This window comes from Pogonomyrmex barbatus, unplaced genomic scaffold (assembly GCF_055798465.1).
Source record: "Pogonomyrmex barbatus isolate J1 unplaced genomic scaffold, ASM5579846v1 scaffold18, whole genome shotgun sequence".
In the NCBI taxonomy this organism is placed as follows: Eukaryota; Metazoa; Arthropoda; class Insecta; order Hymenoptera; family Formicidae; genus Pogonomyrmex; species Pogonomyrmex barbatus.
In genome coordinates this window covers 2558696-2584759 of record NW_028297114.1, presented here as the reverse complement: position 1 = coordinate 2584759, position 26064 = coordinate 2558696, and the positions used below count along the sequence as shown (strand labels likewise).

The 26064-nt window shown below is 39.1% G+C and overlaps 1 protein-coding gene across 7 annotated transcripts in view; it reads right to left on the bottom strand.

The window, feature by feature from the left end:
- The window catches only part of LOC105426726 (uncharacterized), a 61284-nt gene extending 35565 nt beyond the window's left edge, over nt 1-25719 (bottom strand). The window contains exons 1-3 of one of the 7 annotated variants that reach the window (XM_089075027.1): nt 24403-25719; nt 23828-23976; nt 17744-17839 (exon numbers count right to left, since the gene is read on the bottom strand). The gene's annotated coding sequence lies outside the window, so the exon portion shown is untranslated. The remainder of the gene's footprint in view (nt 1-17743; nt 17840-23827; nt 23977-24402) is intronic. The other 6 variants (XM_089075032.1, XM_089075026.1, XM_089075031.1 and 3 more) reach the window with 6 other exon arrangements.
- Nucleotides 25720-26064: the final 345 nt, after the last annotated feature.

Genomic DNA, 26064 nt, shown 5'->3' with positions numbered 1-26064 from the left:
GACGGGAGCGCTTTGTGTATGAGCCGCCGGTGAATTTTGATTTCGAGCAAGTTACTCGGGCTTTACCCGCGTCCCTTTGCGTAAAATAGGGAGATTCGATTATGCCTCTTCCCTTATATCGTAGTCACGTTCGCTCGGGACTGTCGAAGTTCACCATTGTGCATTGGTGCTCTACTGTACTCGTGTTCTCGCGAATCGCTCTCCATTGAACGGAGTATTGAAGGATTTCATTGTGTTTTCACGCGACATCACTCGCCTGCGTGCACGGGCGGCATTTGTGTCGTCTGCAGGCAACAAAATAGCGAAACATTATCGCCTTCGAGCGATTCCTTCATTAAACCGAAATCACGGCGCGAACACTAACGAGAAAGATATAAGCGTCTCTTTGGGCATTAACGAGGAAGAAATATAAGTTTCTTCAAAGACGCAAACGAGAAAAATATAAGTTTTTTTTCATCATACCTAGCAGAAAAAAATACGGTGGTGTTAAAGTATATCTAAAAATTTAGCTAAAAATGCAAGACTAATTTTCTCGATAATTATTTCATCAACATTTTGAAATAATTATCAAAAATTTTGAATGTAATAACTATTTTCACATCTGGCCAATTTTTAGATATAGCAAAACACTGTTCTTTCCATACACATTGACAATATCGCCCCCTTTCTACATCGAAACTCGATGGGTGTAATTACACACATGTAATTACACACATCGTGCGGTAATTAAAAAAGAAATTTTATCTTTCATGAATATACGGTAAACAATCGAATAAATCAGCACGGCTGTCTATACTTGTAGATAAACCTGAACGGTAATCAGGCGCGTGTTAATTACACGGGATCATTAATAATCAACCCTCGACCTCGTCGGCCGTAATAACGCTCATCAAACATGCTCGTATCATCAAACATCCTGCGTTTATCCCGGGGTCTTCGCGTTATATCGTATCTCGTGCAATAATAATATTCGTACGGCATTTCGTTGCGGTACGTTACGTAAGCGCGTAGGCAATGGCCATGCGCTTATGAATCTCCGCTTAATCACTCCGAAGCGTAACAAAGTTCCGCGCTATCTCCGCGACTGTCGGAGGAGGGTTCCATTTGGATACGCCACGTTAATTGCACCGCGCGATTTCGTCTAGATACATTTGATCTGACAAAACGCGCGCGTTCGAGCGTGCAAATGTTCGTTCTCCGACCATCAAGAAAATCACGAAGATTTTCAGAAAATTTATTTTTCAACGATAGACAAATAATATATGAATTTTTATGAAAATAATTTTAATCCATGTCTATTTTAAACATGTCTATGTAAGCGCATCCTTTCTCTTACTTTGTTACGATAACAAAATGACGACCGTAAGGTTAAAACGGTTAAAATGGGTTAATGCACGTACATAATAAGCGAACCATCAACGTCCCGTTGACCTATGCCTTATACGTTATTCGAGACAATACCATTCACTGCTTAATATCACCAAATTGTGTGGATAAGTTACAATTTAAGAAAAGTACGGCAATAACCTTCTATTATTTCGATGAATTATTGTGCAGATCACTATTTCCCTGAGATAGCTCGACTTTAAGTAAAGAGATCACAAATCACGGGCCGCATCTTATGCAACATTTTTTGTTTCTTTTTATGTTGTACTACGAAACACATGATAATACTTGTGGGAAGCAGAACTACACAGAATATTCATCGATCGCATTTTACGAAGCAATGTATCATAGAATTTCAAAACTAACAATAGAAACGAGGTTGCCACGAGTTTAGATTTTTTTCATTTCGGCTGAGAATCATCTGTATCAATATTTTGCGTTTTTATTCAATCGTCGGTATTAAATTGAATTTTAATTAATTTAAGTTAGCGTGTGTGTAATATTTTTTTTTTCAGTTTTATAAACTGGAATTAATTGAATTCTCTTTAAATTCTGTAGAATTTTATACTTTTGCTTTTATGCTTTTGTAACTTTTTTTTTTTAATTACACGACGATTTCCGAGTACACTGCAATAATGAAAATGGGAAAAAACTATTGTATTGCTATTTTACCTAAAAATTTAATTAGGAAAAGATTTTTGTTTTTCTACCTGAAATTTATTCTTGAGTTTTTGTCAAAAATATTTCTCTTTTATTAAAATTTTCTTTATAACAGCACGTTCCAAAGTAATCGACATAATTTAAAAATTTTAGAGTGTAAAAGTTGTGTTCCATATTGATTCGTCGACAGCAGAATCTAAACTACAAATTGGAATGTAAAACGTAATACATATGACATTAAACGCTTATTCTTTTAAACGTTTCCCATTATATTTGAACTTATTTGCTCTAATAACAGTTAAAAGATCAATACATCTGCATTGGAAAATATCCAATAAACGGTGCAACTTGATAAATAATTTAACGATGCCAAAACGATCAACATATTGGAGAATTCCAAGAGTTGTGAATTAACATAAATTAACGAGCTTATTTAATCTGACAGATAAAGCGATCATTGTTTGATCGTTAACGTTCTTAGATGTTTCACTTACTTTTCTAAAGACCGAGCATGACTGAGCTTTAATGCTCGACGGTATGTGTCGTTTCAGACCTTACTCTTCGGAGATATGAATGATACGATAGACTATCGTAGAAATGCGGCCGATAAACGATAAATAACAAATGGCACCACTAAGGCTATCATCTCGCGCGGGCAATTTCACGGAACATCGTGCATGTCCTGTGCGGACAATAATGGATCGCCACTGAAATATCATGCGGCGCGAACCAATACCCTTTATGAGCAATCTCACTGAAAAACTGTCGCTTTTTATCCGCGGCCAACCTTACGGTTACGCAGTTGACAGAATCGAAGAACGGAGCAACGGCCGATTCGCCCCTTCCGTCCGATCGTCGTCACATCGTTTTCTTTAATTGGCAATAACGCCAAAATCGCAGGCGTCAGCGTCACAATGGACAGTGGAAACAAAAGCACGTGGAATGCCGTGGAAGATAGCGAAGAATTTCTAAAGGCAGATTTCCACGTTTCGCTCGCTTTAGTCCTCTCGTCATGTGTCCAACGCTTATCTCGACAGGAAATTACACATCCCGAGCAATTAACGTCTAGCCGATGTTACAGAAAGAGAACCAAACAGCGCGAAGTAATTAATATTTTAATGTAGAGATCATTTCGCGAGAGTCACGCTTTCATTTGGGAAAAATGCAATCCACTTAAATTCCCGCCTATGAAAATTGCGACTATTTTTAATAAAAAGAAAATAAAAGAAAATATTTCCATTTTTTTTTTTTAATTAACGTTGATCTTTAGATCGGTATCTTTTAAATTGAAAAATTTTAATCGTTTCATTTTTCCCTGTTAACGATTAAAAAAGATATCTTTATGTTAGAAATGATAAGACATAAAACAAATGTGAATATATCTAAAATTAATTATCGATTTTATGATAACTTTGGAACATATACTTCTCACCAATTAAAATTATCGTAACCTTATCTTCTGTCGAATAAGGTACTACTACAGTTGAATAAACTATTCCCTTAATTCCCTATTCCCTTAATTGACTATTCTTCTAATGAATATACAATAGTGTAACTTGAGATCAACGATAGTTCTAAAGAGAAAGACCTTTTACGGGAACTTTTTACGATAAGTAATACAACTTTCATTCACATTGTAAGGTAGAACGAAATTAAGAAATGCTATATTTGGAGACTATCATCGTTAAAAATCAGAGAAACAGAGAGAGAGAGAGAGAGAGAGAGAGAGAGAGAGAGGGGGGGGAGGGATAGTCACGGAAATCCGAGATACTTTCAAGTACGAAATTATTTTAGTAATTCAGTAATCAAATTAAAACCAAGTAAGAGATCGTTTCAATAAGGGATAATAAATGGATTTGACTTCCAAACGGAGTCCCGTTTCTTTGACGAACGGAAAAGACAAAGGCTGCAAACAACGGGGGATTTGAGTGCGTATGCCTGGGACCTTTGGGATGCATCCGATGGAGAAAGATTGGAGCACCGTCCCCGGTATTCTCAGCCCCTGTCTGCCGGCCAATTAACAATGGCAAGTGCCGAGAGACGACCTTTCCACTCTACTAATTTGCTCTGGATTTAACTGCACCGGCACTTCAGTCGCAAAGGCATTCCGACAAGCTGCTCGACGCCCGCGAAAATGACTCTCTCGGTATCTACGTATTCGCAAATTGGTTCGCGTAACTGGACGAGACTATTTCGCGGCTCGCGGCCGAAATTCGTGCCACGACCGATCGAAACGCGAGGGGAAAAAAAGTTAACTGGATCCCTGGAAATCCAGGGCGATTGATTTCGAAGCGTACATTGGCACGCTTAAAAGTGAATTAAAAAGATCCATGGCGCAAAATGGATCATCCGATACTAGATAATGCTTATCGCTGTAGATGGAATGAGTAAAAATCGTTAAATCTTACAGTTTGAATTAAAAAAAATTTTTTTTAAACACTATTGTTATAAATAAAATTAATTAGTCATTCCTTTCAAATGTGATTTTTATTAAAATTTGACTTTATTGGTAAAAAATATGGCATCGCGTCAATGTCAATCAAATTCATTAATATAACGTAGTTATTTAATATTATTTAATATAATTTAATAATTTATAAAAAATAATGCAAATTATGGGATGGAAATCCAGGGCGATTGATTCCAAAGCATACATTGAATCTTGTAGTTCAAATTAAAAAAACATTGTTTAAACATTGTTGTTATAAATAAAATAATAAAATTAATTAATCATTCCTTTCGAATGTGATTTTATTAAAACTCGATTTTTTTATTTCCCAAATATATAACGTCGCATCAATATAATTATTTAATCTATAAATTATTTAATCTAAAAATAAAGTACTTATAGAAAATAATACAAACACAGGAACTGTCATGTTGGTATTTCTTCCTGGTCTAACTGTCTGACATTCTGTCAACATTATGTCGTCGTTTGTTTGAAGCTCGGTGACGAAATTCGATGCTCGTCGCTTAAAACGTCAAGCTACAACGTGACTTGCGACCACGAAACGTGAGGCTCAGAATTTACGTGAGTTGAGTTCGCAAACGATCTCGATACCTCTTGTCCGACTTAAATTGAATGAGCTCGGGGATTATTCCGAAGCGCTGCGTCAAAATGCAGGCGCATTTTGGAGAACTTCGAGAGTTCATGCGCCTCCTTTTAAAGAGAAATTCATAGCGTATTGACGAACGGATATACATATTTTTATGCCGATATTCTCGCGGTAACATCTCCGTTGGTGGCATGACACGAGTCCGCATCCGTGTGCAATTCTTTTACATAATCCCCGCTATATATCTGAATCTAAATTACGTTCGTCTACCTTTCTTTCAGAATAAAAAAAAAAAAAAAAAAAAGAAGAGAGAAAATTCAGATATCACATCAGTGAATATTCACACTTTTTCGCCGCTTCTCGCGAACGAGGCTTTCGGACTCGATGTGGAGATTGACCTCGATCGATCGCGTAACTTTTGTGATTTTTTTTTAACTGACACGGGAATCAAATTCCGTGGAAATCCGCGGAATTAATCGCGATTAGTCAGTTCGCGCGAAGCGGAGTCGGGAGAAAAGTTGAGATTCGCCCCGATACCTCGGCGTGACATCAACGAACGGGTATTTCGCTCGACGGCGAGGCGACAGTGATTTTCGCGAATTATTATGCGGATCACAACGAGGTGGCGACGATATCCCTAACTTGCAACTCCCGCTGGGAGTCACGTCGACGATGCTTTGAGCAACGAGCATGTAATTTCATTTCCGCTTCTGGTTCTACATTTAGCGCGACCAAAGATCCGGCCTCTCGAGTCGCGCGATAACCAATGCGATTTCATTCGCATATCTTGTCTTTGAAATTACATGTCTCCGAAATTGTCGTTTAAATGTCAACGAGTACAAAATAGATAAAATAGTGAAATTTATCGAAAATCACACATCAATGTTTCAATAGTCCGATTCGACATCGTTTTTCAACTAAAAACTAAGTTGTAAAAATCTTTTTTTTTTTTTTTTAGAAAGCAATGTTACCTCTTTTATTTCTGTCCTACGTGGAGCTTTTATTTGCCACGTTAAAGTTCCGTCGTTTTATTTACAATTTTCTCTTTCTTTCATCTTGTGACGGAGATTTATTAACATATTTCCAAATGAGAACGGTATAAATACAGTGCTTTGAGAGATAATATATTAAAATTACAATAAGGTGAAAGCTGAAACGTTATAAAAGTGAAATAATGATTAATTATATATAGAAAAATTTTACGCCCGGCTTATTATAATACATAAAAGGTAACGAAAAGAACAATTTTTAATGGAGCTCGGCTCTTAGAACGTAAACTCTGTACTCTCTCGGTATGCATCCTACCTAAGAGTTCCGCAAATATAATTCTGATTATTCATTTCAAGTTTGAGACTTTATTCTTTATCTTGAGTGATTCGGTGCGGTTCTTGTAATTCTCAACTGTATTGTAAAGTGACTCTCCGGAGAATCAAATGGCTTATTGCGAAGTTGTAACGCTTTGTGTAGCCGCGGTGCACCAGAATATTTCCCAATTGACAAACTTTACACACGTGTATACGTACGTGTTGAATCCATACTCTCCGTGTAGACACGGATTTCGATCCGCCTTCATCTCAAAACGTGTATCGGGAGAGGGTGTGTTTACGTGCTTCTCGCAAAATGTTCCTCCATTCTGCATCCGTATTAGAGAGCGCGGTGCCATTAGCGTCGCGTATGAAACTAAATTATTCGCAGTCATTGTAATTTAACCTCGGCTTTTTCTCACATTTCCATTTTCCTCACTTTTCTTTAACGCGAGTTCTTCTTTATGCTTTATCTACCGCCTATGCGTCTAGCCGAGGTTACACTTTTATCTCTGCGCGGAGTCACGAAGAAAATTGTCAGCGGATTTATATTGTCCGAGCGCTGCAAACTTAAGTATTTACAAGGCGGCGACGCAAGTAAATGGGAGTAAAAAAAAGGGATCTTGTATAATTCAAGAACCGAGACGAGGATAGCTGCGTCAAAATTGATCGAAAATCGATTACTTCTTCAAGACACTTTGAAAATAACAAATCAATGATTCCTCCGTAACTAGTACTCCGTAGCTGCGCTTTTTTTCTTTTTTTTTTTTTTTGCAATTTTTATTACACACGGAAACAAGCCGAGGGAAATATTCACGGGGAATATAAACGGCGAAATGGGACAGGTTTAAATGTTTCGTGAAGAATATAATATGCGAGTTAAATCAAATTTGCACGGTCCCGTCCATATATCGATGTCGAGACCGACGAAATATACCGATGTCAAAAATACACCGTAGTCGCGGATAGAGAATCAATATTATAGTGCTATTCGAATTGCCGAAAGCTCGCCCTCCGTGGGAGCATTGTGTTTTCATTTTTTCGCCTTTCCGCTATAAATCTGCGCCGAGTTTGATTAAAACCGGCGCGCAGCGCCGAGGTAATCCCGCAGTTTCGCGATCCGCGCGATTTATTCAAGGAATCGGGGATTGGCTCTATATAATGCCACCCATTGAAACTTCGCGCGGGCATACGGGAAAAATCGCGTAACGAGACGTATTTACGAGGGGGGAGAAGGAATTCGCGAGGGATCGGGGGCAAAAACGACGGCCGACAAAGTTGCGGCGGCGTTGCGGCTGGCAACCGCTGGCAAATTCAGCCATTTCAACGGGCGGCGGTGGAAGTTCGCGATCACGGCTCGCAAAACTAACAGGCGACCATATCGCTGCGAGCGCCTCGGATAATTCTCTCGTTTTCACGTTGACGTAGAGTAACGAGAGATGTGCATAAGGCTGTCGTTTGTATTGTCGCGGGGAGGACGGAGGATCGTCTCCTACCTGCGATTTGAGCGATAGCCCGCCAACTTCCGGGGCCGATAAGACGAGAGAGAGAGCTTATCTGCGTACATCCGCGGTTTGTATATACACTCGAATTTTAAGCTCATCTGTCCTTAATTAAAGTTGTAAACTTCTCGTCAACCGAGCTTCCCCCGCGAAACCCCGTAATTAATTTATTATTAAATTACGGATGCGAATTATGTTTCGTGCACGGGCACGCGCAAAGCGCGCGAGTAATTCAATTCAGACCGGGCCGAGAGCTCATTATAGGAAAATGATGAAATGTATCGCTTCATTACGCAACGAGATTCAAAACTGGATCGCCTCGTGCGTCGATTACGCGTTAAAACGCGCGATATACGCGAGAACTTGAAAAACATCGTTCGTTTTTCAGGATATAAAATTTTTAGATAATTTCTCCGTCTCTCTCTCTCTCTCTCTCTCTCTCTCTCTCTCTCTCTCTCTCTCTCTCTCTCTCGCTCTTCCTCAGAAGGGAATTCTCGTGCACGCTCGCTCGCGCAGGTATGTACCACGACACTAAAACTTTTGATATTTTAGCACTTTGCGTTAGCGCGCGCGAACATGCAGGATGCGTGCGATAATGCGTTTGGACTTGTGCGAGAGTGCATTATTAAAACGCGCATCGACGCGCGCGGTGCGAACGCGTTTTGCGTAACGCGTAAAATACGATATACGCGGCGGATCGAGGACGATAATTTAATATTTTCGGCACTGGTGAAACCGCGTTACTACCGAAACGAGATTACAGCGCCGCGATTTTCGCGGCTTTTATTAATTCTCCCGTCTCGATTACTCGCTCGAGCGGTGATATGCCAATCGTATTTCGGGAGCAACGACCGTAAAGGAGATTAATATTATATCTCAGCCATTAATTAGACGCGGGATGGCACGACGTGGTGAAATCTGCGCGGAGGCTCCGAAACTCGCCCGTCTCGTCTCGTCAGAGACGGAGGGATCGATTGACGCGAAAAAAAAAAAAAAAAAAAAAACATCCGCGTTCTTTTTCCTTTCACTCGACGACACGAAAAAAAATGAAATGGACTCCGGGGGGCGCGGGGGAGTTCGCTGTTCTTCTATACGCCGGAATTACGAGAAGCCTGCAGAGAGACGAATAAAGTAGCAAGTCACTCACTTATTTCTTTCAACGTAAAAAATAGAAACGTGAAAGCAAGTAACTTTGCCGCACGACCCCCGGTGTCCTCAGCTGGCTTCGCGTGGCCATTCGCGACATTATTTATCGATGTACTCTTACAAGTTGGAATGCACAATTCGCAGCTACACGCGGGAGGCATACAGCTTCCGGAATACGTGCATCTGCCGTATTTCGCCGTGGTCGACGATGTCTTCAGCATCGTGTGCCACGTTACACGGGGCTCTCGTTTAAATCAACCTGGCACAACCTATTTTCGCACGTTGCGAAATCTTAGATAATCTGATAATCTGAACCACGGGGACAAGCCAGCCAGGATTCGAAGAAAGTATTTGGCGTTCCTCGACACGTCGTTCGTTGGTCGATGCACAACGCTCGAAGAATAAAAATGTATGACGCGTCACTCTCGAAGGCAACTCGTATCGGTCGGAGGGCAACGTGTCGCGCTTTTGAAGCTCGGGAGCATAACACGAGTTTTAAATTGACACGCGGTATCGGAAGAGGGAACTGATCGTACTTAACTACGATGTAATCAATTCTGCTCTCATCGTCGTAAATAAAATAAGATAGATAGAAGAAAATTTATTCGCCCAACTAGAGACGAGTTTTTCTGAACGACGTTCGGATAGTTATGCTTTAAATAAATGTGGGGAAGTAAAATGGAATAAGTCAACAGAGCGGGTTAATTAGAACGCATTGAGATAGATATGAGACAGTGGGAATTAGAAAAGAAAATCGAGAAAGATGAATGCCGAGTCGTTATCTTTCGCAAGGCGCAATTGTAAACGTACCTTAATTATAACGTGCGGCGCTGATATCAATTTTGCCGAGGCGAGTACACAGCACAGTTTGTAGAGGCGATGTGTTATGCCTGGAATATGGGATTCAAAGTTGCTCGCAGATTCCTTATCACGACCCGAAGTTTAATCGATCCATCGGCGTGTAATTCGCGTTTAGCACTTAATTCGGTCCCTTGTTTCGAACTATCTTCGAACACGCGTGCACGCAAAACTCCCATGTACGCGGCGGTTCCGATCGCGATGAGAGTGAAATTCTATTCCGGATTCTATTTCCGATATCGCTCCCGGAGATTTATCAAGAAAGTTTCTGGTACGCCGGCGTTTCCTGGCGTGACAAATCTTTACGCTATTCGGTTCTCTGCACAACTTCCCCGGATAAATACAAAGATAACGCTATACGTCGCGCAATTGTCTCTGCGTGCATTTTTCCGTGCGGCGGGAAAATATTTTGCGATAAGCTGAATATTCGTAGCATTTTTGTAGAAAAGGGGAGCTACCGAAAGATCTCTGACAGATTGGAAAAATATTTACTTTCGAATACATGAATGGGACCTGTTTTCTAATATTTCCATGAGTCGCGTCACTTTACCGTGACATTTTCGCATGAATTTCCACACAATGTGTAACCCTGTTTGCCCTTTATTGCGGAAACAACGGAATAACATCCATTACATATTTTATACTCGTGTGTACACATAAAAAAAATATACACAATATGTACACTCAAATTAATAAACTCGAAAGCTGGATACTTCCGGAAGGTACTCGACTAAAAAGTTTCTGTGGCTAATATTAATAAGGAAACTTTTACATTGTGCTAATTTATCCATCGCAATGCGAAATCTTGCGGTGTTATTCATTACGAGCGTGATATAAATCTTGCTGGGAGCAAGAGGTATAATTTTTCCGTCTGAAAGTCTTAATTCAATTTTACTGATTCAATTCGCCGCTGTTCTTTACGCGTATCGAATACAGGAGCGCTACGTGCCTCGTTTTTAAGATACTTCCTCACTTTGAAATTTTCCACGTTAGCCAGAAAATATTTGTAGTCGCAAACTCGAATAAGATGAACGTCGAAATATCAGAAACTCTATTGATAAATCTTCACACTCGAGAAATCGGAAATAGAATTTAAGATAAAATTTCTCTCTCTCTCTCTCTCTCTCTCTTTCTCTCTCTTGCTCTGATTTTAGAGATAATAATGAGGGTCAGTGTATATGGAATTAATATGTAGAGTCCCGAGACTCATTTCGAATAAAGCGTTAAACGTGAGTAGCAGTGACGAAATTAGTAAATGAAGTTTCCCTGTTTCATAGCATAGTCCCGCTCAATTCTTAATTGCCTGGAGCGAACAACCGAGGATTTCTCATCTCCTGCACTTTAAAGAACGTTTGTCGGTGAGAATGAGAAGACAGAAATTACACGAATACTATCGTTATTTATCCAACAATAGCGTCATACTTTCTGGCGACTGTTTGAGCACAAAACAATTGATACGTTCTCGATATCGCGATCAAATATTTGATAATTTAACGTCAAACTAAATAAATTATTTTATTTAAATTATTTAATTAAAAATTCAATTAGATAGATATAAAAAAATATAAATTTAATTTTGTGATGAAACAATTGTCATAATAAAACGAATATACTTGTATTGCTCTATATTTTAATATCTTTCATTTGCTTTCTTTTGCTATTTAAAAGCTGGCTTTTGACGGAGATTATAATTACGCAAGCGTGTCATGTCAGAGCAATTCCATTTCGTGCAAGAGAGCGAGCTACGAGTAAATTTATCGAGAAAACGACAGACGTTTAATCGCCGAGTCGTACGTTTCTGCTATCGGCCTATCTCTTCCCATCGCGATCATACACTCGATGAAGCTGAAATTCTATCTCTCGCTTGGACCGCGAGAGATTTGTCGGGGAAGTTTGTGATATCTCGACTCGCTGATCGGCCAAATTCCCCGCACAACCGGCGAGGAGTGCCAAAATTCGATTTTCGGTTAGACACCCCCAGGGATATATCCCCGCGAAGTGTTGTCCGATGATACAGAAAGATAATGAATCCCGCGTAACTCCGGGCTCCCCCTAATAAACTTGCACGCTTAACGTGCTTTACGGTGTTTCATATAGTTTTTACGGCGTTCCGTTCACTTTAATCTCCGCCGTGATGAATATTCCACACAGATGAAATTGCGATCCGAGTCTCCTCTTTCGTGCGGATGATAATAATAAAAAAAAATAATAGCGCTTTCCGTTCTTCGCGGGTGGGACGTCGACTTTCTGACAAAATAAAACTTCGTTCTTTTGCTCTAACGTAGAGAACGCGTAGGATAGCCAGTATGACGCAAAGCAAAAATATTTTTTTATGTTTATTATATTTCGTGATAAAATATTATTAATAATAAGAAAAATAAGACTTTCCAAATGAACATTGTGTTTTTCGCTATTGTTGCCATATTTTTTTAAGAGTAAGAGAAAATATTTTTAATTAAAAGAAACGTATTCCGGTTTAAATAATATTTTTTATTAAATTATTCGGAATTTTCAAAACAAAATAATACTTTAATTTGTAACTTTAATTATTAGAATCAAATTGGCGAATGTGTTTCATAAATTATTATTGATTTTATTATTATTATAAATGTTGTAATACTCATTAGCCATACGTGCTGCAAATTATTTATACATATTTAATTATATTTCTGGAAACTTTTTAATTATATTTCTGGAAACTTTATCGTAGCCTTAAAATCACAATACGTTTTATTCGATTGATCTGTCTGGCGACTTTCACGGATCCGAGATTTATATCCTAAACCTGTGCAATAGGACAGGTGAGGGCCAGAAGCCTACTCTCTTTATCTGTACATATATACATATATATATCTCAAGAAATTTCAATTTCGATGATTAAACGCGAGCACATCGCTTTCCGAGCGCCACGTCCTCATTCTATCTTTTATTTCGCCGGCAAAAACAGTAAATCACATGGCATACGGTTTGTTCCGTGCTCTTGTTCTTGTTAGAGAATGAACAAACGGTATGCGGCCGACTACGAAGATAAGAAAGAAATATGTGAATATCAAATGTATCGCAAATTTTTAATTACTAGATTCCAAGGAGGTTTCTCGATGTATATATTTTATAAAGTCGAAAATTTCTTCCTGCGCTTTTATACCAAATACACACAAAGCCTATTTTTATCCTATCATATACGTTCACATATTTTATTCGAAAAATATTCGCTTTGAATGTAAAACCAAGAGAAAACACTTTTCAAATGCACAGGAGAATCGCCATAAAAATAATACGATAAATAGAAAAAATATAATTAAAAAGAATTAACTTATAAAAGTAAAGGTCGCATAAAGTCATTTATATCGTTAAAACTTGTCATTTTATTAAGTACTCTTACTTTATTAAATATCAAAGGTTCGGTAAATGGTCCTGATTAAAGTATCGATTTTCCCATGCTTTTGAACTTGTGTTTTATTTGTCGGTAATCAAGCACTATGTACCTTGATGAGCGTCAGGGGAGAATTATGGTTTCCTATTGGCAGCTACTAAATAATTACAGCAAAAAGTTTGATCTTCCAACATCATAAATTACATAGAGAGTTCATGAAATATGCGTCAAAAAAGCGCTATTAGAGGGAAGAGAAATTGCTATGGCAAGTGCACGTGAACACATAATGACACATGAAAATATTTACTGACAGTTAATAAAAATATTTATCCACGCGCAGCAATATTTCTTAAATATTTAAAATTTTAAAAGGCTGCATATATCTTTCATAAAAGCTTCAAGAAAAATCTGCAAAACTTTTATCGAAAGAAATTTTTATCTAAAAGCAGAAATTATGAAATTATCCAACCATTTTCTCTTGTAATATTCCTCTGTAATATTCCTTCGTCGTTAAATATATCACAGTATTTTATAAAATTTTTTAAATTTCCCAGTTTGTATTCCCAGTATTTCGGTTAATTGCAAGGTACACAATTGAAATGTTAAACGATGAAACCTTTCGTGTAACATAAATAAATGATTTGAAAACGAGACAAGATCTGTGTCCGCTATTAATCATGCATAGCAAATAGACGGAAATAAAATAATAAAGAAGAAATAGATTAGTCGCGAAAAGCTGATACTCTTTGCGGTACAAAGCTCCTTTCTTCGAGCAGAAAAATGAGTCACTCGCTCGGTCGAACGTGAAAAATTCCCAGCGGCATTTCTGGCGGTTTCCCTTTCCCTCCTATTCTCCATTCTTTGCTTTAGGAAAATTCACCGTCGATTTCGAAGATGATGTACCACGTGGTTGGTAACGCTTCCGCACAGGAAATTATTGTCTTTGCCCGCCCATTTCAATTCGTGAAAAATTTTCCTCGGCACGTGGCTTTTCTCACAACAGATTCACTCTCGGCAATTCGCGACGATGAAGCTACGTATGTGCCGATGTTACGGAAAAATGTTTGGAAAAATTTTATTACTGTTTCGCGGTCGCGTTACCTTTGTGAAGGAACGAATTTCTTTCTGTTTCTGCAAGAATGCTGCCTCGCACGAAACCATGCTTCCCCTACGCACAACCTCTTGGAAAATATATTAACGATTCACAGCAGTCTGCCAAACATACAACACAATCTCGCGTAGAGTTTGATGAAAAAATTCACTGCGGAATACGGTGCCGTAATTTACATTTTAAATTATTCCACTTTCAGCAAAACAATGTATAGTATACGCAGAAGGGTCCGGTTCTTTGCGCTATTTTCATTTGATTTTCAAGTCACATCTGTATTTTTTTTATCTTATCCAAATTACATATTTTATATATAAGTCTTTTTCAAGTGAAATATCTCTATAGGAAAGAAAGTGCATAGAAGCACGATTATATAATTACAAGAAAAAAGTTAATAAAAAATATACAACGTAAAAATATCTTATATTTACAAGAAAGTTTGCAGAAAGTTTTAAAATTGGATATGAAACAATAAAAATAAAACGATAGAAAAAAAAAATAAATAAACGTTAATATATATTGTCTAACAGCGTATTTCTGCTCTAGTTTATCTTTGTTAGGCTATTCTATAGTGTGAGAAGATTTATACTTCCTAGAGCGCCTCTACTCTTTCTGGCATAAGATTTTTCACGTATAATTTCGTAAATTTAAACGACGTTATCCTTAACGGGGCGACGAGGACGCTCCTAAATGGCGTGCACGCCACAATTAGGGGCAGCAAGGTACGTGACGAGTTATATCTTTAACTAAAGCGTAGGAGTCGGGTCTTCGTAATGCTCCTCAATTTATCTTCGCGAACGAAGATGTGTCGTTTGCCCTCTCAATTTTTATGTCGGATCATTAACCCTCCCTTAAATTTGCATTATGTCTAAATAGCCCGAACAGGCGGAATTTTATCGGAAACAAATTGTGACAAATTCCATCTTAAACATGAGAAAACATGGGAAAGAATGATTTATATAACATGGGAAGATTTATATATATAAAAAAGTAATAAATATTTAAAATCTTTTGTGAAAAGGAATTGGATACGCCAAGTTGAAGTCTTTTTTATTACGAAATTAGATTTTCAAATAAAAATTAAAAGCATAAGCATTCTTTTTATTATAAATCATTTAATAAAAAAATAAAAAAATTTCGTGATTATTAACAAGATAAAGTTGCGAGATATTGTCGTGAAAACACACGTACTAATTAAAGGACTACGCTATGTATGAAACAGGATTACATTCCCCGAAAAAGAGAGCAAGTTTCTCAGATTTACACATTTTCGCAAAAATGAGATTTCATACATTGTTTGTTAGTAAACTGATATAAAGAGCTTAATTTAATCAGCAAAGAATTTAGTTAATAGCAAGCTGGCTACGTTGCGTCACTTGATCATTTACTCTTTCGATTTATTACATACAAATACAATAGAATCGAATTAAAGAAATTAATACGTTTATAAAACATAAAGATATGATTGTTAATCATATCTTTGATGAGATTATTACTGCAGCGAGCTGCTAATAAATATAAATTAAAAACAATTGATGCGATTGATCTTCCCAATCGTAAATATCTTCTGACTTGAAAATGAAAATGGGTGATCGATAACGCACATACGTGTCGTTAATGTGTAATATATTGGTACATGGGATCCTCATATTGTGATACGATTTATTTATATCGTTATATATATATACGTATTTATATCGTATATACGTCTATATATCTGCATATTGTTTGTGCGAGTGAATACACGATACGATTTTGATGGAATCAGATAAATCTATCATTTATGCGTGCAGCCACTAATTGCTCGCTTATTGATGCTACAAATACGGCATTTCAGGAACTTTTATAAAGAGAAATGTAGGCATCGTACCGAGAGAAGTTGCATCGCAACGAAAAACTTCCTCTCCTTGCTGGCTGGCGCAAGGAAATCAGCGATAATTGGAAGTAATTGTACCAAACGTCCCTCGAAAGATCTCACGACCCGCGCTGTGTTTTCGAAGATTTAATCCGTCGTCGATCATTAATTACAACACACCCCTCGACCTCTACGCCGCGTCATTTATAACTCTCACGCCCGTCATCTCGCGCCTTAATGATACGTCTTATTTTATTACATATATCATAAGAAAAATATATATATTTTTATATTAGAAGTAATATATATATATATATATATATATATATATAAAACAAAGGAGAGCAAATTTACTTTGCGCACCAAGTATATTGGTTTCGGCTATCCAAATATTTGCGAAAGTGCCAATCGATAACAAATACGGATCTACTAGTAATAAAAATGGGTTGGTCATACAAAATGTACGATCGCTGCATTTTTTTTATCGGAGCGCGCGATTCTAATAGTTATCCGAGCCTGACGGTGTCGATTTATGTGCATCACGTCTCGAGAGAGATTTCGCGGATCTCTCACGCAACTTATTTACGCCGAAAGTGGACCTAGCAATCGCACGTAAATCGGACATTTCTCTGGCAGCCTTAAATCGGACACGAACGGCCGCCATATTTTTCTCGGGAAATTAGCTAAACGTCACATGGCGATAACAAAAGTGACAGAGTAGAGACAGCAACGGAGACAAGGGGAGGGAAAGTGGGATGAGAAAATAATAAATCGTTATTCTTCGCACGTCTCTAGAAACGCAAAATGATGTAATGTCTACTTTGTAATTTCCTACACAATATACGCCACATCGTTTTTTTTTTTTTTTTTCGATACCTTGATACTTCATCTATGTCCTATGAACTTTGGCACGGGCGTGTATTAACGTATTAACAGGCAACGTCGGGATGGCTTTGATTAATGGTCTACGAAGTGACGGACGAATTAAATGCGCTCATGGCGGGGTTAAAATAAAGAGACTCATTAAATTCGTACATCGGCTTGGAAATAATTGCGGAGCCAGCTTCGAGAAAGATTGCTCTTGCAATACTCCGATTTTTTTGCATTCTCTCTCGAATTCGTACTCGTCAAATTTAATGTACGCCGTATATTAAAATGTGCGTATTAATTGGCGATCGAATAAATGAATCGGACAATAAATTGTTTTTTATTCGCGCTATATCGAAAAATAATTTACCGCTTCATCGAATATAAATCATGTTAAATATTTATATATATTTATATATATATATATATATATATATATATATATAGATGAGTAAAACATGTGTAAAGAAAGAGAAAATTATATTTTATGCGAATATATCAAGGGAAAAATCGTAATGATTTTATCCAATCTATTTAAAAACGATTTAAACGCACTACAAATGGGTGACGTCAAACTTCTCATCTTCGCCGAAGTCGACTCATGCAATTAAATGTTCAAGAAACTTACAACGAAGAAAGAACGTCTCACACACTCCCCGATCGTTCTTATCGCCGGTCGTTAGGCGCGCGAAGTCATTAATTTCTTCAACTTCGCAGCGATCGTCTGCAACGAATAATATTTAATGAAAAATATCTAATAAGCAGAAGAACTCGTTGCAGTTGCATGCCTGATTGCACTCTGCGACTCAAATTTATTCAAATATATGCTGACAAATGGAATGTAAGCATAAGCAGAGAGACAGAGAGAGAGAGAGAGAGAGAGAGAGAAAGAGAGAAAGAGGAAAGGGCTTTCGTGAACTCAGAGTGATGGCAACACAGTCGATTACGAAAGCTTGACTGGATTACAAAGACACGTTGGAAATGCACAAATCTCCATGTAGTTATAACTATGTAATAACGCTTCCGCGGCTCCGAAACGTCATCCTGAATGTTAAATCTACGAATTTTCACACCTGAATGGAAAGTGCTTATAAAATCGTATGATCTTGGATGTAACATGGGTCCAACTCGCCGATGGATATATTTGAGTTAGGGGATGGGGACGGCCGAGCGCCGTGGAAATTATCAGTGACGCCTTCATCTAAAATTCTTCGGGGAGAACTGTTTGAAAACACAGAATGTAATAGAAAACTTTATTACGATCCGCCCGACAGTAATTATATTCCGCGGAATATAATCGTCCGAAATGCGATAGCTTCCGCCCGGAGGTCCGACGTGCATTATTATAGTTATTCTCTCAGGCGTCAAGTTGAAAACGAGCAACTTGCGCAAACGTAAGGACGTAAACTGGAAACAATACACGATATGCATGTAATTATACAAAAGTAACAAAATGCTCTTCTCCCGCGGGAAATTGCATGCTGACGTTGATCTCTAAATAATCCTCTGTCAGTTTAACAAACTTATTAAAAGCATAGCTGGCCACTGTAATCACTTTTGCGAGTACGAGTGTTCTTTTTTTTTTACGCAAAATTAAAAAATATATTTTGCGTGCATTATCCGAGTGTCCATGTGTAACTGTTGTTTCTCCAACTTTTCCAAACGAGATATGCGCCGCATGCTTCGTGCGAAACTTATATTACCTTCGGAAAAAAATAGTGCTTTTTATCGGATGCAAGTACCAACTCGTTAAGCTCCGGAATAGCCTAGATTAACCTCCAAGGTGTAATTAACCCTCGGTAAGAGCGACTACTACAGTTGCAGCTTTATCAATAAATAACTCCGTCGTAAGCGTGACAAGGGATATTCACCTCATCATGATCGCAAAAATCTAATTTCAAAATCTATATTCATCGATACATCATCAGTACATAAAATATTTTCTTGAAAATACGCAGCTGTTAACCCACGCAAAAAATATTTTTAAAAAATGAAGTTTCCCTCATAATAAATTCACTCCGGCTCTCCGGACAATCGCATATTAGTCGGTCATCCCTATGTAAAACTTTTAACATACATATTTCGTTTATAAAGATACAAATTCACGAAGAAATTTCTTTCTCTTTCATCATCATATTCTCAAAGCACTTCAATTCTGTAAGCTTTTGGTGGTGGGATCGGACAGTAAGAGAAATTAAGAAAATACAGAAGTGGTGGTTTCCCCCCCCCCCCTTCCCTCCAGCACTTTCGTTTCGCCGGAATCAACGGCATGTCGCAGCCTCTTAACGAAAAAGCTACTCGTAAGGGGAAATCGTAGGGCGTCGTCGCGGCGATGCGGCGGCCTATTCATTGAGTCGTTCCACTCGCTGTATTAAAGGCTGGCATTGCCGCTGTGAAACCATTCTCTCTATCGAGAGCCAAGAAAGTACCGGCGAAGTTATTGCCGTCATGTTCGGTACGTTTTAATGGCTTAGCGAAAGTCGGTAACGGCGCCGCGGAGAACGAACGCGTTTTAACGAAAAAAAAAAAAAAAAAAAAAAAAAAAAGCAAGCAGCGAAGATAAACGACGATGGATCAGAAAAAAGTGCGGTCGCTGCGCGACACGACACCTCGACGCGGATTACTGCTTGCTGCTTCTCTTCATGCTCATTTGCTTATGAATGCTGCTACCTTCATTACATTTTCCTTTTCGGATATATATAGGACACAGGTGAGAAGCTTATTGTGTTTTCTTTCTGTAAACACGTACGCTTGGAAATATGATATGAAGAAAACGTATAATACGTTATACGTGCTCCCTATTACTTTGCGCTCCGGTTGGAGTAACACGAACCCTCAGCTTACAGCTTTGTGCATGTATACACCTACGGGTTGTAATAAAAAAGATTACATAAGATACATATAGATCTTTCCATTATGCTGCAAGAATTACTGTTATATATTCATCTTACAGAGGTTACACGAGAACGTGGGAAGCCCCGGCAATTCAAAACCGCGGTACGCGAAGCAAATCTATAAATCACAGATGAAATCTGGTGAATTGTACACCAACACGCGCGAATCTGCCGATATATATAGACCGGTATCATTATCCACTTTGCACTTGGATTGAGCGCGTGAAAAGCCGAAAAAGGAACGCGACAGCTTCAATCAATAAAAAAAACATAGATCGAACATCGGGGGCTATAATGCATTTGACGCCATTGAATTTTTTATCGGCACTTTCAAGACCGGTTGTTCCCGATCAGAAGTTTCTCTTCTCTTTGTAAGCCTATTTTCGTGCAAACGCTCTGCACCTTCCAATTATTTGCCTTCTTACAAATTGCGCTTGTTTATTCAAAATCGCGAAATAACGTTTATCCGTATTTAAGTAAAATTTAATTTTCTGTTTATTTTTCTGATTGATGACATACAGACCTTTAGACGTTATTATTAATTTTTTTCAAATTTAAATCTTACGATAACAAACTCCCCCAACTTTTTGTCTCAGTAAGTTACATTGTCTTATTTGTCTGAATTTGACCCAGACGAGTTTTTGCAAGAATCACTTGGAAATTTCGTGTTTGATTTCAAGAGACAGTACAGCATCATAAATAGAATCCATTGAGTATTGATGCTTGATATAAACTTTTAAACCCGATCTCTCCTCTCTCTCTCTCTCTCTCTCTCTCTCTCTCTCTCTCTTTCCTCAAATTTATTTTCTCGAAGTGAAATATACATACGTCAGAAACTTTTCCATATTCGAACGCTCAGCGCTGTGCGCTTAGAACACGTACACGTGTAAAGAATGAGTAATAGGAATATTCAGAGAAATGTTGAATAACATAACTTTTAAGAGGAAAATTTCCATAAAGAATTTACATTCGATACGTTTCTAGTCTTTTGAAATTGACGGTGAAAGCTGTCAAAATGCAAGAGTTGTTTCGAATCTTTACGATCAATATATCAAAATAATTTCTCTTTCGTAAAATTATTGTCTTATACGACTATATTTCATTTATTTAATTCGTAAATGCTTAATTTTAGAAAATGGGACTCGTCGAAAGGACAACATCGTAATATTTTTGCCCTCAAATCTCCGGAAAACGATTCATTATCCGTTCTTTTAATTTAATGAATTATCCATATCACCGAATAGCTGCTGAATTACCGCTACATTCATTCATCGTTAATCCTCATTCTCTCAAGTGGGACAGAGAGAATAAATTGAGGGTCATGCATACCGAATTCCTACTCTCCTTTCTCTCAGAATTTCTCTCAGAACGTTCAATAGCCAACACAATAATCTTGGCCATTATGCGAAAGACAGATTCAGCCATAGGCATAAAACATAGAGAGAACGGTAGGTGTTATTATCATACCACCAAGTGCGACGATTCTTTAGTTTGATGAAGAGCACAAGGCATTCTTGTTCCTGCATTTTCATCCTCTCGATAATGCACGTTTCGCACATAAAGAAATGAGAGATGAGAACATTAAGAACCAAAAGAAAGAAACGACTCTCCTCGCAATATAAAAATTTTAAAGTACAGTATATTAAATTTTTCCTGGAATCTTTTTATCGCTAAATTCCTATAATTTTCTGAACATTCTAGTTATTTAATATATATCGTTATTATCTACACAATTTATTAATTATGCACTGCCAGCCTTTGTGTTAATTATCATGCATATTACATATTGATCGCTCAAAAGGTATATAAAAGTTTCGATGCGAATAATAATGAAAAGATTTTTCTAACGCAGTAATATATATACTTTTGACAATAATTTTTCTTTAGCTTGTCAAGTCAATATTAATCTTTCAGCGAACGTTTACATCACTGTTTGTAGTAACAGCAAACACTCATCTGCTTAGTAATAGCTTCTACTAAAACAATAAGACTGCTGCAAATTGCGTATTTTTTCACCCGTCACCAATGTCATAATTTAATCAAAATATTGATTAATTTGTCATATAATATCATCGTGACATCATTAAACCGCTTATTAAATAATGTCAGGAGACTGAAGTTTCTTAAAAAATAAAATTGAGAAATTTTTCTCGAGAGAAAGGAAGAACGCACCAAAGCCCGCGGCGATAATTTGATTTTGAAATTCTGTTTTTGACTTTATTCGACAAATATGACAGACCTGTCATCGTATCAGCGTAATGCATTCAGATTCGTGTCGCTGAATACATCGTAAAAAGTGGGCACGGTTACGTGTCGGTTACGCGCGCGCGTGTGTGTGTGTGTGTGTGTGTGTGTGTGTGTGCGCGGCGCGATGAATTATTTACACATTACACAGGCCGCCGCTATGCAAATTATTACAGGAAAGTAATGATCAGCCGAATCCGCCGCGTGCATCCTAATCGACGGCGGAAAGCTGTCGGCAAGAAATCCGCTTACGCTTCGCGAGCGAGCGAATGATAACACACTCGACGAAGACGGAGCGATAAAGTCGATACACCGGCGGCGATCGCCTCCGTAGGAACCAATTAAGGGATGCAAATAATCGTCGCCGACCCGGCGGAGGAAATAATGGAAAAAAAAAGCACCTGTCCGATTCCCACGCGGGGATTCCATCTCCCCGTTCCATTTCCCCCCCCCTCCCCCCCCGTTGTTGTCCTCTTTCCGGCCGTATCTCCGGCGCGTACACAAATGCGGGAGGACGCGACAAAGTACTTTGTTACTACTAATTGGCTGACGCGATCGATAACCATGAGCGCTTAATCCCATCGCAAGCGTGGCACGCCGTGATGTAAGGACACGCGTGGACACGCTGTTCCGGACGTTCGCACACACGTTAATACCGCGTTGCCCTAATTCAACAGCTTTAACGTAACACACGTGGACATAATGCGGAAGGTAAGAAAAGGTACAACGACATCGCAGGTATTATGCAAAAACATTGTTCCCATTGAAAAAAGCTCTTTCTGGAGAGATTAAAACAAATCGTTCGATCGCTATGTTTTCCTTAAGCAAACAACCCGAATGCGAACGAGAGTTTTTAGAAATTCTAGAAGTGATTTATTGAATTCATTGAAAAAATAGGCGTTCGAGATCTTCTCCAAGCCGTATATATATATATATATATATTTTATCGAAAGAATCGCGGCATATATATATATGCCGCGATTCTTTCGATAAAAGCTCTTCCTGTTTTTTAAATAATTTTTGCATTTCGGTCGTCGCTACCTTTTATCGCGCAATATATAAAGAGCGTTTCCATCTCTCAGGAATCGCGCAGCTTGCGATATCTGCTTACGATAGTAGGCGGCAAGTGCCAATAGAGTGGAGATATCGGACGTAAACGAGGCGTGCATGCTTCGCCGTGTGACCAGAATAAAACGGAATATATATTTGCATGGGAAACTGTTAACCTTTGACCGTAAGGAATCATGAAAAATCTCATGTTGTCGCCGTATTTATATCGTCTTCACACGTCCATCAAAGGACGTATATCTCGATCGAGCGAAAGGGACGTGACGTAATTATCGCCGCGCGTTACTCCGACTGTCCCTCGTCACATTAAAAATCGGATTACGTCACAAACTTCGCAATAATAATGATAAATAGCGAGCGGCAATTCCACGGAGTTGGAAACTATGTTCCGTTAATAGAATTAAGAAATATTCGTCGCTCTCGAGTGAGCGCTGAATAATTCTAGTGAAATAACTGTTTACGGATGAAGATGATAAAACAACGAACCCACGAAACAACGAACTCACCAACATGCGTGTACTTCTACAAATTAATTTACGGCGGCCGATACGATGTCGACAGTCCTTATTAGCGTGATCACCATCCGAGTAATGAATTTGCGATGGCCAGAACGAATAACGAGGCGAACCGTTTCCGCTTCGATGCGCCCGAACCCCTTCATGCAGAAATACATTGTCAATAAATGTGGAAATGCGATTTTCTACTAACGGTAATTTATGAAAGAAACAAACAGAGACGTAACAGAGTCTTTAAAAATTAATAACTTATAATTCGCAGATTCGATAAGAGTTGACGGTACATCTTTCAAGCTTTAAATTTTTTTAAATTTACACACAAGTCAAATAACGCAATAAATAAACGAGATAAAATAGTAGAGTTATTCATCGTGCTCTATTTTCTTTTTTTTTTTAACTTTCTCCTTGACTTGTTACTATATAATATAAAACCAAATGAAATGACTTCGATCAAACACATGTTGAATTATTTATTACATATCTGATATATTGACAGTTCGTTCATATATTTTTTGAATTTTATTTTCGATTTTCCTCTACTTAAATATAAATGTTGAGAATCTCACCTGTCCTGTCTAATCCACGATCCTCGCAAACTCCTGAATTCCCCTCAACTTTTTCAATCACTTAGTAATCGCTGCTCAGACAACAATATCGTAATTTATCATTGTGACGCATAAATCGCTTAAATCTCTCCGCGATATCTCGCTCTCTTTTTGATCATTTTCTCTTTCTCAATACAATCTGAGTCGCTTAGAAATCCGTTTGTTGGTCTTTAAGCTACGCCTTAGCTCCTAATTTGCAATCGTTGAATGCCATAACGAGGCTCTTACTCTTACTAAATATCCGTTGGTCATTTTTGATCCGCTGGAACAGTCTCGATCCCCCGGATTACTTGTTCCTTTAATCTTGCGTTACACTTCATCTCCCCAACGTGCTTCGTTCACGCGAGTTCATTGACATCCGGCCACTGCCCGACTGTCTTCTCTCTCGACACTATCTTGTCCTGCCGATTCGAATGCACTCACCGACCGACCTACCGGCTAAACTTTTTATTTCTTCTTCGTGAAAGCCCTCCCGATTCGCTGACGGCACCGATCACCGATCAACTTCCCTTTTTCTCGTCGCGGTTTTGGTTCATCGGAAACTTTCTACGTCTAATGCGCACCACGTTGATCGCACTTCGATTCCAGCAAAATCATCAATTCGGATTCTCGATCTCTTCGACAAACGATATCGTGATTTCAAAACATAATCGCGCGGAGCTCTCCTCGATCAGAACTCTCTTTCTCTTTCTCTCTCGATCAACCAAACTCGTCGATTCTCACGAGGAATCGACGAAAAATCACCCGTCGATCCACCATAAACTTATACCCGGAGCCCGGAGATCTTCTGCGTGCTATCCAGCGTGATCGATGTGACGCGAAGACGATGATCCAGGAACGACGATCCGGGAGGGATCGAGGGCGCAATGTGGCGACAGATAGATCGGACGAGCAGACCGGCCGGTGTCGGACCTCGTGGATGCTGACTTGTTGGCTCACGGAGTAACGTGTCGCGACTCACGAGAGTGGGTGGAGTGCACCCCTCGCCGCCGGGTGGCCAGGCCAGGTCGGCGACCGTCGTGCCCGTGTCCTGCGAATGGCTTGTACCGGCGGCGCGCTCGCGACTGGGATCCTGGATTTCGGATGAGGGGCTCGCTCTCAAGAATCAAGCACGCAGGCGCCACATGCTCGCCGTCTCTCTTCCGGACGCGCCGACTCGTCTCGCCCCTCTCTGTCTTTCTTACTCAGCAGCCTGCCGGTGACTCGCCTGCTCCTGCTTACGCTCGCGGGGCGGCTGATACGAGAGAATAACCTACCCTGTCCACCTGCCCCTACCCTGTCCACCTGCCCCTACCTGCCTGCCCTACCTACCCTGTACCCCTGCGCCTCTGACCCTGCCCCTGCCCCTGCCCCTGCCCCGCCGACGGTATCGCAGAGACGTGTACGCTATAAATAATTGCTCCGATGACGTAGTCTGAAACGACATACGAGCGCATCCGCCACTTCCTGACGTAGTCCCCACGGTTAATGACGCTTAGATACTCGCGTTAATACTCGCGGCGCATCCACGTAAATGCATCAGGCTAATCGCGTCAATCTGGTCGACGGGTCTTGAGCGGAACGCGCTAAGCGGAAGCGATTACGCTTCGCAACCGACCGATTGCGGAAGCGCGTGTAATCTGT